Source organism: Megalobrama amblycephala, linkage group LG4 (assembly GCF_018812025.1).
Source record: "Megalobrama amblycephala isolate DHTTF-2021 linkage group LG4, ASM1881202v1, whole genome shotgun sequence".
NCBI classification, from domain to species: Eukaryota; Metazoa; Chordata; class Actinopteri; order Cypriniformes; family Xenocyprididae; genus Megalobrama; species Megalobrama amblycephala.
Window position 1 is genome coordinate 30,177,223 of NC_063047.1, and position 18,328 is coordinate 30,195,550.

At 35.8% G+C, this 18,328-nt stretch overlaps 1 protein-coding gene across 2 annotated transcripts in view; it reads right to left on the minus strand.

The window, feature by feature from the left end:
- Positions 1-18,328, minus strand: part of rtn4r (reticulon 4 receptor) — a 112,595-nt gene that overhangs the window by 37,074 nt on the left and 57,193 nt on the right. The window contains exon 1 of one of the 2 annotated variants that reach the window (XM_048188811.1): positions 13,645-13,735. The exons of the other annotated variant lie outside the window; for it this stretch is intronic. The gene's annotated coding sequence lies outside the window, so the exon portion shown is untranslated. Of the gene's footprint in view, positions 1-13,644; positions 13,736-18,328 lie in introns of those variants that run through there. 2 annotated transcript variants of the gene reach the window in all.

The window sequence follows — 18,328 nt, forward strand, 5'->3', positions numbered from 1 at the left end:
TCGGGTAATGTGCCGGCGCGTTTTGCAGGATTTTTTCCACATTGCAGCAAAACAGACTTAAAATACTCTGTCATTTTTGGTCATTTAGAGACATAAGTAATATATCCATTGAAACTATAGAATATTTTCTTTTATTTGTGTACACTCAGAGTAAAAACAAAATGTGCTTTTTGCAAAATAAAGAAAACTAACATGATGCGTGATCTGTCGTCTCCCTCTGAACGAAGTCCAATCTGATAGTTCTCAGAAAATGAACTGTAACTTAGTGAATACTAATGACACAAAAATGAGACTTATGTCTAAAAAAACATTGAAAAATGTCAGGTTTTAAATTGTGTAAGTCAAATCGAAAACAAATATTCTCTGTTTATGTAATCTGTATGAAAAGAGAGCCATGTCAGATCTCTGTGATTCAGCTCATTATCCGCTAATGCGGCCACGCCCACGGAGCCAGCGCTATTCAGACGCAAATTCAGAGGCAATACATGCATTCATCGTCTCAATCGTGTATTTATTGTCTTCAAAAGTGTTTTGAATAGCCATAGTTAGTGATCTCTGGAAGCCTGTTAGTTCCTGGATTGTCACATGACCTATTCTTCTTTAGATGAATTTGTGGACTAAATGTGCACAGAGCACCCTCCGGCTGCAAGTATGCATTGAAAACATAGTATCCAGCGCTCACAGTGATGACAATAAATATTGAATAAATATTACTCCTCTGTATAGAAAATTGACATAAACATGAGAATCCATCAATATTTTTCCAAATGTGCATGCTTTTAAGCTAAAAGCCTATATGAAATGCCATAGAGGTAACATAATTATTCAGACATTTTGCATCACAGAAATACATTATATTTTAAAGTATATAATAGAATACCATTATTTTAAATTGTAATAATATTTCACAGTATTGCTGTTTTTTCTGTATGTTTGATATACACCATGATGAGCTTGAGACATGATCACAGAGGGTTTTTTCACAGCCTACCTGTCTGAAAGCTCATTATTTATGCAGGTCATTAGAGGTTCTTTATGCAATTCTTTTGTCTTCTCAGGTGAGAATCATCCATTATTCATGATGATTCATGCCTCCATGCATACTGTGTTTCTTGACAAAAAGTGTCTTACAAAAACTAAATCAATATATTGTTATAAATGAAGTAGGCAGGATATTTTTTACATAATTTTGAAGCAAAAACTCTAGTCTACAAACTCCAATACCCAGAAGTCTTGTGAACACATATATAATATTATTTTTTTGGCCTTATTTCAGTGACTTAAGTTTTTTGTTTTTTTCAATAGCCACTCATAAACGTTATTCCTTCAAAAACACAAACATGTACATACATGTTGCTCACATATTATGGTAGCCAGTTTGTGCTGAATACAGTGTAATGACACTTTTTCCATTAATATGTTTATGAACAACTGAAAAAAAAGCACACATGTCAGGGCATGTCAAAACTTCTCCAGGTCCCAAATCAGCCTCAGACTCCAGAGGGTTAAATAAAGGAACAATTTCAACTTGTCAAAACTGCTAAATGGCAGGCTAACTATTCCAGCATATCTCACACTCTCATGCCAAGTTATCCAGACAACCAAGTAAGCCACATTTAAAAATAAAGGCACACAACACTGCCCTACAACAACAAAATATAGGTTTCTCAGACTACATCTGATGATGCATTTGGCTCAAATATGCTCAGAATCAGAGGAAATTGATATAAGACCAATCAAAATTCAACAAAAAATGTTTGAAGACATTTTTCTCTTGGTAGAATGGGTTTTACTCAGCTGTTAAATAAATGATTCTGAGGTTTGTTCAAATATATTCAAATATTCAGATGCATGACCAAAATAAAATACAATAAGTATATAAAAGAGGGAGATTTGGGCATTCTAAAAATGTTTTCTAACCTTGCAAAGTATTTGAGTAGTGTTTCTGTGAAATGCAGCAGCGAAATAACAAAATCAAAGCCAATCCTAACAAATGTGATGTTTAAAATAAAACTGAAATACAGCTTGATTTTGAACCAATGACATTTTGGGCGGGACTCCACCGCACAGTGCAACAGAAATAGAAACCAAGTGACCTATAAAACTTGTCTGATTAGAGCAAAAACTAAATCGGCATGCAAGAGATTTATTGCTTGTCACAGCATCATGCCTGGCTAGGACAAGATGTAAAAATGCTCAAAAAGAGACCTGAGAAAAGAATGTGCAAAAATAGTCAAAGGCAACAGTTGTGAATCATAGCTAATAGTGATCTGTGTTAGTAGTCAAGAGATCCCCTGGTTGTGCGGTTGAGGATGTTGAATTGCTAGCACCGATGCACAGATAAGCCAAACGCTGTTATCATCCGTAGAGTCTAGCTCAGCCCTCACTGATCTATTTCACTTTACCAGGCGTAAACACCCTGGAGGCAAATTGACCTGAAAAAAGCAAACTCCTTTCATCTCTTCTCAGTTTTCTGCACAGGCTGCAGGGTGCATTAAGTCTAGGTCGTGCTTTTCCGCACTATTTTGCCGCAGTTGCAGTGCCCCAAGTTTGAAATGTTACAATTGGAGCCTTACTGTGTGTGTGATATTTCAAATGCATTTGTCTGCACACTGGGGTCATTATGGTGTTTGCTATAGCAAAACATTAAAGGGACCGTTCACCCAAAAATGAAAATTCTGTCATTATTTACTCACCCTAATGTTGGTCCAAACTCTTAAGAATTTTGTTCATCTTCAGAACACAAATGAAGATATTTTTGATGAAATCTGAGAGCTTTCTGTCCCTCCATAGACAGCTACACAACTACAGTACCACTTTGACGCCTTAAAAAGTTCATAAAGAGATCATAAAACTAATCCATATGAATTGAGCAGTTTAGTCCAAATTTTGAGAGACATGATCGCTTTATATGATGAACAGACTGAGGCTTTTATTCACATATAAACATTGATGTGAACATAAACAGAAGCTCAACCGAACCTGTGTGATGCGAGAGAACAAACCTCATTGGTTCTTGAGGAAGCTCAAACGTACTGTGTAACACATGAGAATGAACCTCATTGGTTTTCGCACGTCAAGCGAACATGCTTGAGCTTCCGCTTACCAAAACTGATGTGTGTGTTGTTGAAGAATGTTTATATGTGAATAAAAGCCTAAATTCAATCTGTTTATCATATAAAGTGATTGAGTCTCTTGATTCATATGGATTAGTTTTATGATCTCTTTATTGACTTTTTGAAGCATCAAAGTGGTACACTGTAAAAAATTATTTTCATGATTTGTTATCGCAACATTTTTTTCTTTTGTCAAATCAACTTTAAGTTTCTGTTGATTAAACCAATGTTTTAACTCAAATTTTTAATTTCAATGAACTCAAAATTTTAAGGCAACCACGTAAATTACTTTTTTTAAGTTAAACCAACAATTCTTTTTTTACAGTGAAGTTATGTAGCTGTCAACGGAGGGACAGAAAGTGCTCAGATTTCATCAAAGATACTTTCATTTGTGTTTCATTTGTCTTCATTTATCGGGTTTGGAACAATATGAGGGTGAGTAATTAATGACAGAATTTTTGACACATGACATTTTTGGGGAACTAACCCTTAAAGTTTAAGTATCAAACTTTGGCAAACCATTTGTGCAGCAGATGAGAATGATTCCTCAAATCATGCAGCTTGTTTTAAGTTTCCTGTTTTAAGCAATCAGAGTTACAATTTGTCCTTGACAGATGATAAAACTAGGACCAGAATTTCATAGAAACGTGAGGCTGGACTCTTTTTGACTTGGGCCAGCAAGCAAAAACAGCAACCACCCAGAACATCTTAGCAACATGCAGGCAACACCTTAGCAACCACATAACATTAACCTGGCAACTACCTAGAACAACCTAGAATTGGGATATTCAACAGGCTCAGCTATTTTTTGTAACAATTTGGCCTGGTTTCAGAGAGAGGGTTTAGATTAAGCCTGGATTAGGCTTTATTTCAATTAGGACATTTAAGTAGCTTCTACAAACCTGCCTTAGAAAAAAAAAATGACTGGTGTTCATTTTGAAACAAAACAATGGCACTGACATATTTTAAGAGATGTCAGTGTAAGTTGCTTTCAGTTAAAACAAAGTCCCTTTAAGACAAGTCATTTCACTCGGCGGCCATCTTTGAAACGCCTCTCGGGCATCCTGGGCATCATGCAATCTCTTTGAATGGGGAAACATCAAATTCTCCAAAACTGTTCGCCAACCTTACGATTAAATTTCATATTTGAAATCACCAATGAAATCTAACAACAACTGGCTCATAAATTTAGTTTCTAAACGCTCGAATCATGACAAAAAACTGTATTTTACAGGCTGGATCAAGCTAATGCGCATGCGCAGACCTAAATGCGCGTCTCTTCGGAGGCGTGCTTCTGACTGTGTCTATAGAAAATGGTGATTTTAACGGCCGCTGAAGTGACGCAATGACTTTACCAGTCGGCAATTGGCTCTTATTTAGAAGGCGGGACTTATTCTGCCATATTGCGCGTTACACTTTCTCCCATTCAAAACAATACGAGTGACACGTCTTGTGTTATTCTATAGTCTTTGGTTAAAGCAGCTCAAACATGCTTTTTAGTCTGGGACTAGGTTTAAGTCTTGCCTGTGAAACCAAGCACTAATTTCTTTCTTTTCTACTAACTATAAGTAACTATGCAACTTCATGCCAACTAACAGTCATATAGAGTATTAGTAGACTGTCTGCTTAATATCTGCCAACACTGTATTTTGATGGTCCCCTAACAGACATTCTACTGACTATAAGTAACTTTGCAACCACATGGCAACTTATTCTAATAGCCATACAGTGAGAAGATGAAGGAGAACGAGGGGAACAGTGAGAGGATGGGAGAAACAAATGGCCGTGTGAAAATACCCTCCTTCCTCTGCTGGAATATGGTATGGAGGCAGCAGGCAGGCTTAGAGTCCCAACACTTGAATTCAATCAGCCTGCGTGCTGAATCCTTTCCAGAGAGGGATGTGAGAGGCACAACCATCTGTCTCTGCTCTGATGTTTCTGCCGTCCACGCTGTAAGCCAGCAATTACAAGGCAAAGCGGCAAGCTGGCCTGGGCCGACATAGGAACATGGACAAGCCGCCCCCACCCTTCTCTTATCCCTTTAACAGGCCTCTAACCATTCAGTAGAACACACTTTGAGTTAAGAAATCCTGTCAAGAAAACTTCTGCATTTAACTCAACCTTTTTGCCGAACTTAGGAGCGGATTGTAGTATGAAAGCAATCTGGCTTATGGAAGTGAACTGCTACTGATCACATACCATTTGCATCTCTGCATGCTTCCAGTCACACTTATTATGGGATAATGCATTTCTCATAGCTGCATGTCTCCTAATAAATTACCTTCTGAGGGCAGCTCATATTCTTCACATCTCATGCAATGCATCTGCAAATGTCTTTCTGTGCAAAGTTCAGATTGCAAATCCAAAAGGAAAATACTTAGAGTGAAAATGGCGTCTTCTCCTCATGAGTCGTGACCTAGCTACAGTGGTAAACAGCTGTCACTGGTACTCGTGGTGGTACTCACGTTGATGATGCAAAGTACTGTGGTTTGTACGCAAAAGCACAATGTGAAAAAGTCCTCTGGGGGCAAATGACAGAACAGAACTCTGGTTCAGACCAAAACAAGTGTGAAATACGGCAACATGAGTAGCTGTGTTCCTTCCCTTTCTCCTCGTTCAGAGCACAGTCCCATCTCTTGGGATGGTTTTTTTTTTTATTTGAGATGAGATGAGTTTCTGACTAAACCCCAAGAAAACAAGGACAGAAATTTGCACTTTTTGTAATAAGGGCACTTCAGAGAGGCTGTGTAGAGGCTGAGCGTGTGAATGCCTCTGCTACAAAAAAAAAAAAGCATATACATTATTTACTACCTGCCTGCGTTCCTCTGCTCTTCACTGCTCAGACAAAGCTCAAGACCAACAACAGAGAACTGAGTGTGATGAGAAAGAGATGAGGCTTCAGCAAGGCCTCTTCTGAGCTCTTGTTTCATTCTAATGCCATTTTTAATGCGAATCAGTCCATTTTTCCGCCATGTTGCATGCTATTTTAAAAGGGCTATATGAATGCTCTTCTTGCACTATCTCTGTGATGCGACAAACATTATGTAATCACATTGGAAAAGTCACGCATGACAGAGGTGGAAGTACTGAGCAAGTGTTTACAAAGCAAAAATGTAAAGACTAAGTCAAACAGCCTTTACCAAAAAAAAAAAAAAAAAAAGAAAAGAAAAATATAATATAATTATTTTTTATATTTTTTAGAAAATGATCCATCATTTTGCTAGATAAAACTCTTATTCCTCGTCTGGGATCATGTACAGCCCTTTGAAGCTGCATTGAAACTGCAATTTGGACCTTCAACCCATTGGTTACTGTTGAAGTCCACTATATGGAGAAAAATCCTGGAATGTTTTCCTCAAAAACTTTAATTTCTTTTCAACTGATGAAAGAAAGACATCTTGGATGACATGAGGGTGAGTAAGTTATCAGGAAATTTTTAATTCTGAAGTGAACTAATCCTTTAAACAAAAACATACTAATTCCTTCACATAAAAATAAGTCTACAGGCTTTTGTAGACATCCTAGGAAATCAAGGAAGGTCTCATTTTTTAAGTTTTGTTACAAGCTGTTCACACATTGGCAATAAAAAAAGTGATTCATACATTAAAATTCTTACATATAGCCCCTTTAAGTCATGCAAGTACAGTTATTGTGTTTAAAAGAACAAAATCGCCCAAAACTCCTTGCCAAGTTATGTATCAATGGACACAATTTAGTTTAGGGTCCAATTCTCACTAACTTTTGCCTCAATAAACTCCTAATTACTGCTTATTAGTAGTTAGTAAGGTAGTTGTTAAGTTTAGGTATGATGTAGGATTAAGGGATGTGGAATATGGCCATGGAGAATAACCCCTTTTGCCTAAAATGCCTAAAAAAGGCAAGTAAACTGCATGCTGTTCTTGAACCATTTGGAGTATATGCATGGTTTTGGTCTCTTTTGAAAGGTATGTGTACTGAGGGCGGTACAGTGGAATGTGCTTTATTAGTACTAATAAACAGCCAATATTCTAGTAATATGCATGCTAATAAGCAACCCAGAATTGGACCCTAAACTAAAGTATCAATATAGCAATATCATGTCAAATCACATAAAATCAAACAAAAAGTGACAGCACTAGGAATGCCCACAAGCGACTTCCCAGTACAGAGATTAGTGACATGCAGCGACAAAGTCGTTGATGGTGTAAACGGGGCATGCAAACCTTTTTAGGTGCAGTTTGCATGACCAACCGTGTCTTTAACAAAAAGTGCACAAAGTGCGACAGTGAGTGTTGGCAGCTTGACAAAGTTTCAAGTGTTAACTTTATGCAAATAAGAGTGACTTGTCTCACATGATTCATCTGCTGTGAGCCGAAGTGCAGGCAAGATGTTAATGTTACTGTAATCATCTTTACTGTTCTATATGATTTGTCTCTGCCCAGATACATAATTAAAAAATCGTCATCGTCATTCTGAAGTGACTTTGATTCATGCATTGATAATCGTTCATCTTAATCATGATGTGATACATTATGCACCGCTGCAATTTAACTACAGGCGCTTTCCCTTGTAGAATGTTAAAAGGGATATTTCAGTACAAGTTAAAGGCACAATATGTAAGATTTTTAGATTAAAATATCCAAAAACCACTAGAACAATGTTATATATTTTGTTGACTTGTGTACTTACATTATCCCAAATGTTTCCAACAATGTTTAAATCCAGACAAATCAGCAATTTTAACCAGGACACGGACTGTGTTATTGCGTCGCCTGTCAATGACCTCTTATCAGTGCTACCCTTGATTTCCAGTTTACTAATATCAGTCTAGATTAATGAAAAGTGCAACAAGTGTCTCATAGCAGCCACCGAGCGAACGCACAGAGTAACGTTATAACATAAATTTCGACACACTCAAATGTATTTAATATGATTGTTTTAACCATTGCTTTAACCAGCGCTGCTACCCACATATGCAACGAAAAGAGCGGAAGCAGCTGACTGCAGCATAAGCTTAATAAAAGCTCTGCTGGATTCGAGATCGGTGTGTATCACAGGTGTCTTTCATTAGCATTCACTCCAGCGACCATTGTCCTGCTTCATACTAGGGCTGCTCGATTTATCGCACGATAGGAAAAATAACATTGAACTTAAACGCGATTATCGCTTAAACACAATTCTTAATGTGATTATGAAATCGCAAAGGCTGCAATTCCTTTTTTTATGCGCTTGTCAATGAAGTATGGCTCCAAATGCTAATCCATCTGAAAGCACTGCGAGTTTGAGTCGCTTAATGTACATTTGAAAAAGCAACACGCGTCAAACATCTTTCCAGACATGAGATGCATTTATTAACATCTTGTTCAACAAAAGGCAACATTTAATAACATGTTTTTACTTCAAACTCACTTCATAACGACAGTTCAGCATCCTTCTGAGATGATGTGGATTCTTACACAGAATAAAACAGTTGTGTGTTTATTAGTCATTTTTAATCAAAGCATTTCAATCTACTCTTTATTCAGCTACAGCCATATGATGCATTATCTTCTTCTGCGGTAGGGCATATTTTGAGTTTCTGCGCAAGAGCGCGCTCTGGAGAAGCATCTACTACTGATCACAGAGCCGTACAGCTCTGACAAGGTGCACATTAAATAATCGCAGCCATTGCCAAATTGTGTGTGATTTATTCGCAATAAATCATGCAGCCCTACTTCATTCCACTGTAATATTAATAAAACTTTAATACATGAGCTCATCCATAAACATGATTTCTGCCCAACTCCATTGGATTCCTTTCCATCGGCTGTGGATATGAAGACGACAACTCCTATGATTCAACGTTCATTCACAGCGTCATCAAGCTACGCCTTTGTTTTGAATAAGTGACCTAAAAACTAATTCAGGGGACCTTTAGTCATTACTTATATATATATATATATATATATATATATATATATATATATATATATATATATATATATATATATATATATATATATATGTTGTGAAATAAAAAAACAAGTTCTGAAATGCTGTTAGACTTTTTACTTGTAATTGTAATTTTATTGAGCTTGGATGACACACAAATTATGCCTATTGATTCGATATACTATCATGACTTGTCATAGTTTAACATTTTCAGTTAATCAAAAATGTATTTAATTTTAAGTTCTGTTAATGTAAAATACAATCTGATGACGTGTAAACGTGTTTCATTGTTTTGAGTTGTATGAACACTTCTTTTAATTTAGACGAACTTAACTGAATCTTTGAAGATTTACCATCATGGTGACAAGCGGTGCTTGGTAAGTTCATGTTATAGAAATGCGTTTTATTGTGGCAAAAAAACGTCTTCACCTTACTTAAAACATTATGTTGGATCAACTTAAATAGTTGCATTCATGTTGACAATTATTAAGTTCATGTTACTTAGAAACGTGTTTTTATTGTGGCAAAAAAAGTCTTTAAAACATTATGTTCGATCAACTCAAAATATTGCTTTGAATTAATGTAATTCTCCCAACTGGCTTAAGTTAAAAATTCTAGTGGAAAACGTTAACATATTTTTTTTTTTGTTGAACCAATGTTTTATTTTTTAGAGTGTAGTGACGAAAATTACATATTGTGCCTTTAAGCTTAAGCAGCAGCATTTGTTGCATAATGTTGATTAACACACACACGCACACACACACACACACACACACAAATTGGGCTCGTACCTCATGCTTGTTAAAAAAAAAAAAAAAAAAAAAAAAATTAGATGGAAGTGAATAGGAAGGATTTTTGAAAATTAGAAATTATTATTTTGGATAAAAGCATCTACTAAATAAATAAAATGTAAATAAAACAATTTAAAGCTTATGATTTCATTAAAAAATTGTATTTAAAAAAAAAAGCAATTCAATTCTTCTGTTAAAACTTGTATTGGAGCTTTAAGGTTGTTCTTGTCATTTTTACACAATTTTAACATTTATGACGTTACGTTGTCATGGCAAAAAAAAAGTTATAAAATTGGATATAACCTACACAGAAAACATTAAATATATTTTATTATTACGCTACATGGTACAAATCGTATATGGTATGGTTTTCGTCTTGTGGCTATACTATCAAAACAGTATTTTAAAGTTTACAAAATGACCTCTTTCACCTCCATTGTAAGTGCCTCACTGTAAGCCAGAATTTTTGCTTCATATTTAAAAGAGAAAAGGACTATTACTTTAAAATTTAGCATCAAGAAAATGGATTCCTTGCCAAATTACACTGACATATTATTTTTACCGTCGATACATCCCATCCCTCCCATTAATTTCTCTGTGAGTGGCCCGTCTCCTCCTTAAAGTGCTGCTGATCTCTCTCCACTCTCCTTCACATCTGTCTCTTGAATCTCCAGCTAAACAATCTCAGCTTGCACTTGTTTCTGAATCTAGTGCCCTTCTCTCAAGCATATTTCCTCCTCCTCCTCTTTGTCTCTCTTTTTCCCTGATGAAGTGGTCGTCCTCTATCAGTCCTCTCAATGGATCACACACCCTTTTCTCTTAAAGGTCATATCTGCAGCGTGGAAAGCTGATAAGCTGTGTGTTTGTCTCAGCTGTGACAGTGAAACAGAGGTGAAGGCAGATGTGCTGTCTGATAGGTCCATGCGGTGAGGGATGAGCACGAACGAGAGGGACTGCGTTACGGGGTGGCCATCAGATAAGCGGCGCGATACGCTGGCGAGACAGATCGGTTAGGGATATAAGCATTTGGGGATGATAGTGGCTTGCTTGACTATCTGCACTCTGTCTGTGGCATTTCCGAAGCAAGCGGAAAAAAGAAAATCCATCCGGATATGTGGTACAACGGTTAGCGCACTGTGGTGCTCATGCATGGAAGATTTTTTTTAGCAAGGGCACATTAAATTAATCAAAAGTGACAGTAAAGACATTCATAATGTTACAAAAGATGCTTATTTCAAATAAATGCTGTTCTTTTGAACTTTCTATCAGTGTTGCCAAGTCCACGGTTTTCCAGCAGAATTGGGCTACTTTTACATTGTTGCCGCAGGTTGTTTTTATAGTAAGACTGAAGTAATGATGCTGAAAATGCAGCTTTGACCACAGGAATAAATTACATTTTAAATAAAATATTCAAATAGAAAACAATTATATTGTAATAATATTTCAGAATATTATTGTTTTTACTGCATTTTTGATCAATTAATACAAACGCTAACATTGTGGCGAATAAAGCTATTTTGATACTTTTTGCAAGTACTGATAGTGTGCGGGACTTTTGCATGTTTTGGTTCCAGATCAGCAAAAATTTACCAAAAAAATTTAAATCGTTGTTAGGAAATAAAGATTTTAGAGTCGTACTGTATTATCTGGAAGAGCTTTCTTTATTGATACTGGCCAGATGACTGCACATTTTTCCAATTATTACACCACTACTTGCCAAGAAAATAAATAAATAAATAACACGGACAAGAAATATTGATTTGAGGTAAGATTATCTTATAATGTGAGAAGAAAAAGACCAGGAATTGCTATGAAAGTCAAATTCCTTGTTGGTTTAACTGCTAATGAAACAGAATTTTGGACACTTTGGCTGTTTACCGATTTTTTTGTCCCGCCTTTACATTCACTTTAGACACGAATGGTATCAGATATCTGTGTTTACATTAATCCCCGCCCAAAACTATTCTGTTGGTGATCGCTTTACAATGCAAAATTGTTGAACCTCGGGTTTTGAATTGCCATATTAAAATTATTTTAAAATTCACATCGGTGGCCATGATTATTTGCCAGCATGGATAAGTTAAAGGTGCCATCGAACGTTTTTTTTACAAGATGTAATATAAGTCTAAGGTGTCTCCTGAATGTGTCTGTGAAGTTTCAGCTCAAAATACCCCATAGATTTTTTTTAAATTCATTCATTCAGTTAAAACTGCCTATTTTGGGTCATAATTAGAAATGCGCCGATTCATGTTGCAGCCCCTTTAAATGCTCACGCTCTCTGCCCACGGAGCTCGCGCTTGCCTTAAACAGTGCATAAACAAAGTTTACACAGCTAATGTAACCCTCAAAATGGATCTTTACAAAGTGTTCGTCAAGCATACTGCATGCATTTGTCGGATTATGTGAGTATTGTATTTATTTGGATGTTTACATTTGATTCTGAATGTATTTGAGGCTGTGATCCGTGATTAACGGCTAATGCTACACTGTTGGAGAGATTTATAAAGAAGGAAGTTGTGTTTATGCATTATACAGACTGCAAGTGTTTAATAATGAAAATAGCGACATGACTCTGGTCTCCGTGAATACAGTAATAAACGATGGCAACTTTAACCACATTTAACAGTACATTATCAACATGCTAACGAAACATTTAGAAAGACAGTTTACAAATATCACTAAAAATATCATAATATCATGGATCATGTCAGTTATTATTGCTCCATCTGCCATTTTTCGCTATTGTTCTTGCTTGCTTACCTAGTCTGATGATTCAGCTGTGCACAGATCCAGACGTCCTGCCCTTGTCTAATGCTTGAACATGAGCTGGCATATGCAAATATTGGGGGCGTACACCCCGACTGTCACGTAACAGTTGGTGTTATGTTGAGATTCGCCTGTTCTTCGGAGGTCTTTTAAACAAATGAGATTTACATAAGAAGGAGGAAACAATGGAGTTTGAGACTCACTGTATGTCATTTCCATGTACTGAACTCTTGTTATTCAACTATGCCAATATAAATTCAATTTTTAATTCTAGGGCACCTTTAAAAGCATTTATGGATGCTTGCAATGCAAAATCTGACTGAACGGATAGGCTATAGCTACAAAGCTTTACAAATCTTTTTGTCACGTGAACCACTGAAATTATGAAACGTTTCGAAACATTTATGACGTAACGAAGCCTCGTTTACTGAAATCACGTGACTTCGGCAGTTTGATACACGTTTCAAACTTCTGATTCAAAACAAAAGATTTGTAAAGCTTCGAAGCTTCATAAAGAAGTGTTTTGAAATTGCCCATCACTAGATATTGTACCTTTTCTGGGCATTTGAAAGTGTTAATTATCTTGCTGTCAATGGAAACCTCACTGAGCCATCGGATTTTTTCAAAAATATCTTAATTTGTGTTCCGAAGATGAACGAAGGTCTTACGGGTATAGAAAGAGTCATTAATGACAGAATTTTCATTGTTGGGTGAACTAACCTGTCTGCTAACACTTTATTTTGATGCTCCCTCAAAAGACATTCTACTGACTATAAGTACTCTAACTTTACAGCTACATGTTAAATTATTCTACTTACCTGAACCCTGACACCTAACCCTAACCTAACTGTACTAAAACTCCAATGTTAGCTGGCATGTATTTGCAAAGTTACTTATAGTTAGTAGAATGCCTAAAGTGGGCCATCGAAATAAAGTGTAACCGAATGTTGATTCTGATTCCACTTTATCTGTCCAATAAAGAAAAACAATACAGAAAAAAAGGTGAGCAATGCCAAGGCGGTGCAACAGTCTCGCTGTCCAGTCATGATTTCAGCACTCACCTCACACTGTTTGGCTCCACTAGCATGGACTTCAGCTCCCTGCGGCTCAGCATGTACAATCATTCCGCCCTCAGCTGTGTTCACAAGTTAAATGTGGTTTTAAATCCAAAAACAGCTTGTTGTCAGGCAGCAGCAGCAATTTTAGTTCATCTGAGAGCAGTGAAAATAAAGCTGAACATGTCAATGTCTTATTAATATTCATTGCTAATTGAGTATTTACTCGACAAAGCGAGTAAACTATCCTGCTAGCGTTCCCATTGCGTTTTCGCCTCGACATTTTGAATAATTTGCAGAGTAAAGGATTTGCCAGCTAAACAATATTATAGACTATAAACTGCCCTATAAAAATGTACCACAGTAACTATACTTTCTGCCAAAATAAAATAAATTAAAGCAGTTATTGTTACTAAGCCAAAATGCATTAATATGAAAGGTCGAGTCTCACAAAGCTTGGGACACATTTTATAGCCAAAAATCTAAATAAAATATGAAATGATTTATTTTGGCATAAAGATAATGAAGCCTATTTTTAATGAACATTAAGCTTTTTTGTGACATTTTATAATACATTTTAGGACAATTAAGCAATTCACAAAAAAACAAAAAATCTAAATACAGTCAGTACAATAAAGAATATATTTAATATGATTGTAATATGTGTGTGTGTGTGTGTGTGTGTGTGTGTATGTGTGTGTGTATATATATCCAAAGGCCTTAATAATAATTAAAAACAAAGGTATGACATCCAAAGTACATAAGGTAATACAACTAGATCTCTTTTATTGAATCCAAAAGGTTTTAATTATATTTTGCTACATATAAAGTTATTTTAAGTTTTTGAAGTGCCAAAAGGTCATTCGTTTAACCATCCAATACAGCCATTTTATTTGTGATTAAAATATATTTTTATTCTGCCATGATTTTATAACATCATATATCAATATAGTGCAAAATGTTATTAAAATTATGTGTAGAAGTCGTTGCTTTGTTATGAGAAAGAACATCCGGAAAAATTTATTTCATTGATGTCATTCTGAGTAACCAATATAAAGGGATAATTTTGGATTCTGGATTTTGGATGTAGTCATGTGGTCAGTATCATGTGACAGGATCTGACATCATTCAGACACCTGCAAAGGACCACATGGTCTTGAAAAATCATAACTATTTGAAAAAATCATGTTTTCATTTGCTCATACACATGTCCACGCTATTAAACTATATATACACTATAATGGAAAATGTTGTAATATTTTAAAAACTTGTAGTAAATATAAAATGCTATAAAATGTCCTTTTGCTTGCTAGCTAACTAGATATCAGCATGTTAGCATTGTTTAAAAAATTCGTCATTCGGTATAACCAAAGGTGTCATTCGGTAAAACTGAAATTTTGGTTAAACCAAATGACTTTTTTGTTTTAACAAATTTAGCAGTGTTAATTGAAAACCACATAATCTCATTGTTAACACTTAATAAAACTTCAAAATTAATTATATCTCCATTATGTTTTTTTCTTTTTCTTTTATAAAACGGTTAATTCCTGTCCTTGATTCTGATTGGTCAATAGCTATGTTTTATTCACTATAAAACACGGCTATGACCGCTTCACCCAACAGTTCTGTATATCACTACACAACACCCTTAGCAACCACCCTTAGCAACGTAAACTGTATGTTCTTAATTGATATTGTTCATTGAAGCTCACTGTATTATGTAGAAGAGTATTGTATGTATAGTGTATGTATTGCGAGAAAGAGATCGAGTGAGCGAGTTTATTACCTGCATTCAGATTTAGCATTTTCCTTCAGGTCAGTCCTATGTTCATAATAAAAAAATCTGTCTAAATGTCCGATGTATTATCTTGTCCTTTTAACAGTTAAGGGGTTTTCCCGTGACTGACAGCGCTGGTCAAAGCATTTGTCAGTTGCGTCTTGTTCCGTGTTCACAACAGTTCAGTCTTTTCAATGTAAAAGTCTTTGCTACTGACTGACACACTGTTAAGACAATCTTTGCCGCCATCTAATGGCGTAATGATGTAACTTCTTTTGCTGTTCACAGTCAGGTACTATTTTTTCTGGCGGAAGGAATGCTTTAGTGAAAGTTTACTTCATGAAAGTTGCATTGATGCATATTTTTGGCTTTAATATTCACGATACAGCACAACCTGTCGTACCTTATTGCTTACTTAAAACCTTATTCGTTAGGACAATTTTTTGGGAGCAAATCACCAAAAAATAATCAAATAAAAAATAAATCAAAATACATTCAGTACAATAAAATATATGTTTAATATGGTTGTAATCAGGGCTTGACATGAACTTTTTTGCTCACCAGCCAATGTGGCTAGTGGTTTTCCAAAGTTACTAGCCACTCAGCATTTTCACTGGCCACAATTTTGCTGTTGGGAAATTACATATTAAATGATTAAAGTTGACTCTGGCATGCTTAAATTACTTGATTTTGAGTCATTTTACTTGATTTACAAGATTTAAAACCCTTTCAAACTTACAAATGCAGATTGACCACCCAAATCAAGACTATACATTGTATATATCAGATATGTACAGTTATTTTTGTTAGGCTATATAAAAAGAACAAAGAAACAAATTACAAATAGTAATTTAATTTTTTTTTTGTATTTAACATTTTTTAATGTTTGATTAACATTAATGACAGAGGGGTATTTATTTGGGGGCTGCTGAATGCATGGATGTCATATCCATACTGACACATATCCAGTTTTTACCCACCTGTTTACGTCCACTTAGCCGTAAGCCATAGACGACTGTATTCACGCGAGATACTCCACACGATGCATTTTGACATCTGTGTGTGCGTGTATTCAGGCGCAAGGAGAACTGAATCGCTGAAATCTACCCGCATTTGGCGGGTTGGCGGGTGTTAATGTCAAGCCCTGGTTGTAATATATATATATATATATATATATATATATATATATATATATATATATATATATATATATATATATATATATATATATATATACACATACATACATACACACACACACATATATATATTATTAAACAAATCACTTTTTTTCTGTTTTTCCATTTTTCTGTCATTTTGTTCAAGTTTTAATTAAGTTTAATTTTCTAGATTTTCTTTTACAGTAGTGCCTAACACCACAGAGTATTGTAGTAAAAATAAGTCTAGAAACAATGGCTTCTTTGACAGAAACTATGGTTATCATCACGGTACTCATCCAAATACAACAAGCAACTGTTTACCTGCATATTTCAAATAAGACTGAGGGCATGTGGACAGGACGTACTTTCACTCTGTCAGGAATGGTTTGTTCCTTTTCTCGCCTTGTCATCCTTCCATGTGTATATGCGGTACTTGTTTTCGTAATGACCCACATGACTGAGGTTTTCTGCACTAATGTCTCGCTAATGAGTAGCTCAGCCCACGAGAACAACAATCTGCCATGTTTTATCCAGCATCTCCAAGCAGTTTCCTCTCTTGGGAAAGGTGTGTGCTCTAAGGTGCAGTGCTGTACAATCAAACTTCTCTTCACTAGCTAATTCTACTGAGCCTGCCGCATCATGGAATTAAACAGACATGCAAATCAGCACTAAAAAGGCAGACACGGTCCGCTTTTTGCAGCTCGCATTAGCATGCGATGTTCCACTGAGTGCTGTTAGGTTAGTGTAGCTTCTAATAGCAATGAGCATCAGTGGAAAGTGCAGGCTAGGTTTGATTTATGCTAACTAATATGGACGCTTGTTCGACCCAGAATTTGATAGTGGAAAGTCAATTTGCTGCACAGTCCTGACTTACATAACAAATATGTACAGTATTACTGCCTGATGACAAAGAAAAACCTGTGTACTGATGCTTTTATACAACCACCTTAAATTGGTATGATCAGTTTGTTTCTGGTCCAAGACGGTGTAGCAGCTTTCACCAGCTAATGACCAGCAAGAAACCAGCTACCACGTTACAAAGCATCTTCAGCTACTGTACAGTAGATTTACTATCAGGCGGTGTGAAAAATTGTCTTTTGCTGAACCTTAAGATTTGATAACCTTTTATTTTTTTTAAAGTGTAACTAGAATACGCCTGTGGTTGAACATAAGGTTTGCAAACATTCTCGACCAGGTCTTTAATCGCACCACGCAAGAGCACACACTCTGTTTTGTTTGTTTAGGTTCATTTTTCCCCCCTATATACTATTGATTTCTTCAACCACCCCGTGTGTTTTCTCTCTTACACTGTTGATACTGAATATAAGTGTATAGTACTCTTAAAGGGATAGTGCACCTAAAAAAAAAAGAAAATTCTGCCATTGTTTACTCATCCTCATGTCTTCCTCATCCTCAGCTCCAATATGACAAAAAGCACTGTAAAAAGACATTACCACTTTAACTGTATTTAGCTTCTTCCTGTCATTTAGACCAGCTACATTGACAGAAACCAAGCCACAGATAAAGAAAAGGATGACTAAGGTTTAATTTAAATATTCCATACTGTTATTCATGGGTAAATTAATTCAGAGATTAGTGGAAAGGTTAGGTAATTGTTTTGTTATTTTACATTGGGAGCAGTTCCCCGAATCTTTTGAGCCATTAAAATGTAGTCAAGCTTCCCCTGTGCCTCTGATATGAGCGACTCCTGTGACTCTGTTTAATGAAACTGCGTTCAATGCTGTGGAACACT